At 39.0% G+C, this 2,765-nt stretch overlaps 1 non-coding gene across 1 annotated transcript; it reads left to right on the top strand.

Annotated features, from left to right (window-relative positions):
- Positions 1–228: 228 nt before the first annotated feature.
- Positions 229–347, top strand: LOC127727274 (5S ribosomal RNA). Its single transcript, XR_007993846.1, has one exon. It is a non-coding gene; the product is annotated as a 5S ribosomal RNA (ribosomal RNA).
- Positions 348–2,765: the final 2,418 nt, after the last annotated feature.

Genomic DNA, 2,765 nt, shown 5'->3' on the forward strand with positions numbered 1-2,765 from the left:
GCTCGTTCCCATATTCCATATCTGTCTTTCTATTCTTGCATTTTTTGTCTTCTCTAAAGTGCATGTGAACTTGTTAAGTTTTACTATCTTCCACTCTGGATCATGTAGTTTATATATATTTTTATACCTGATAATTTTCTTATTTTATACAAATTCTGTCAAGAAATGCTAAATACACGACTTTCGGCGGTTCCTAACTTTATATATCAAATTTTTTAGCACTTTAGTGTCTACGACCATATCACGTTGAAAACACCGGTTCTCATCCGATCACCGAAGTTAAGCAACGTCGAGCTCGGTTAGTACTTGGATGGATGACCGCCTGGGAATACCGGGTGTTGTAGACATAATATACATTTTTATACCTGGAAATTTTCTTATTTTATACAAATTCTATTAAAAAATGCTACATACACGACTTTCGGTGACTCCGGACTTTATATATACCAAACATTGTACCACTTTATTGTCTACGACCATATCATGTCGAAAACACTGGTTCTTGACCGATCACCGAAGTTAAGCAACGCCGAGCTCGGTTATTACTTGGATTGGTTACCGCCTTGGAATACCAGGTGTTTATAGGCATTTTCTTCTTTTATTTATAGTTGAGATTTGCCGAAAGGTTTGGTTGTGTGTTTTTCTTCTTGTAGTGTATGTTGGAATTGGTGCAATTGATGGTACTACCGACCACTTGTAGTGTCTGTTTGAATTGGTGCTATTGATGGTACTACCGACCATGCAAGACCCTAATTGGTAGTCAAGGTAGTTAGACACACCCCTAGTAGTAGTATGTACAATTTTGTAAACATGATATGTCTGGTCTTTAGAGTGGTGCTCTACAAGCGTTGGCCATTCAACTTTGTTTAACATAGTTGTTAAGACTATTTGTGATATCGTAGTTGTTGCATGTATAGCAGACAGCACGCCTCTGTTCCATTTCAAGCTTGTTTATGTGTTCTGCAGCTATATTCAAGTTTGGGTCTTATGATGAATCGTATGCACGTGATTTTATTTCTGTTAAATTTCTATGCCATAGTATTTTAGTTTATATAAATACTCGACCATTTCGCGGTTCACTGTAGTCTGAACGTTAACAAACCACCTAAAAAACGGGAGTCCATGAAATTCCGTAAGCTCGAAGAAATTGTTATTGACGATTTTAATACCGACATCAATTGTTCAAATTTCATGCCAAGTCAGACAGCATCGCTTGACGAATTAGTTTCAACATATGACTCAGTGCTCAGTTCTATCATTGAGAAACATGCTCCAATTCAATCCAACACTATAACATTGCGCCCGAATACAGAATGGCACTCACCCGAGCTCCGTATCGCTAAGACAGAACGCTGTAAAGCTGAGCGTAAAAAGCGGAAGACAAAGCTTGAGGTTCATAAACAGTTGTATAAAGAGCAATGTATCAAAACACACAAGCTACTTTTGAAGTGTAAGACTGACTACTATTCAGATAAAATTTTGGAAATAGGGTGTGATCAAAAGAAACTGTTCAATTTAACAAACAAGCTAATGGGTAATACGAAGACCGTAGTTTTGCCATCACGTGAGTGCGATAAAGATCTATCGAATAGGTTCGGCGACTTCTTCCTCGATAAGATTGAAACCATCATGTGATATCTATCAAGTGAAGATGAATCCTCTCTAAATGGAAATGACGCCTTCTGCGCAGATGTGATGTTCGACGGTCAGGCACTTACTGTCTTAGCATCTGCGTCCGAGGATGAAGTTCGGAAGATCATTTCAAAGGCTCCGTCGAAATAGTGCGAACTCGACCCGCTGCCTACTTCGTTATTAAAACCGTGTTTGAACAGCTTAGCACCAATCATAACGAAAATAGTGAACAAGTCATAACACGAGTCGTATGTTCCAAAAAAAAATAAGGAAGCAGTTGTACGACCCTCACTGAAGAAACCGGGACTAGACAAAGAAGTTTTAAAGAACTACCATCCAGTTTCTAATCTTCCATTTATATCGAAGGTCCTCGAAAAGGTTGTAGAATGTCGATTAGAGAACCATCTTCAGTCGAACAATCTTTTTGATAGTGTTCAATCGGCTTACCGTGCTTACCATTCCACCGAGACAGCATTGCTACGGGTTCATCATGACATACGGCTGTTGCACTTGATAATAACTGTTGTGTAGTTTTATTAATGTTAGATCTTTCGGCAGCATTCGACGTGCTCGACCATTCCATTTTACGACAGCGACTTGAATACTCTTTCGGAATATCTGGAGCCGCGCTAAAATGGTTGTTATCATATTTTACTGATAGAACTCAGCGTATCGCAATCGGCTCTGTTCAGTCGGACGATATTCATCTGAAGTATGGTGTTCCGCAGGGATCCGTCCTCGGACCGAAACTTTACTGCATTTTCTCGAAACCCACAAGTGAAATATGTAAACGTCATAATATGTGTTACCACTGCTATGCTGATGATACTCAGGTGTATCTCGTAATTAAACCGCTTGACAATTGGAACAATATATCTGCTACACTTGAAACCTGTATGGCGGAAATAAGCTCTTGGATGTGTTTAAATAAGCTTAAATTAAACAAAGATAAAACTGAGCTGATAATTTTCTCTCCGAAACACCGCGTAAAAGAGTTCTCAGACTGTCACCTCACTTTTGGCAAAAACATCGTTAGTAATTCAGCATGCGTCAAGAACCTTGGTGTTTACTTGAACAAAAAATCGGCGGATATTAGTGCGACCTCGAAATCTTGTTTCTACCAGATCAGAAAT

The sequence above is a fragment of the Mytilus californianus genome, unplaced genomic scaffold (assembly GCF_021869535.1).
Source record: "Mytilus californianus isolate M0D057914Y unplaced genomic scaffold, xbMytCali1.0.p SCAF_19, whole genome shotgun sequence".
Lineage (NCBI taxonomy): Eukaryota > Metazoa > Mollusca > Bivalvia > Mytilida > Mytilidae > Mytilus > Mytilus californianus.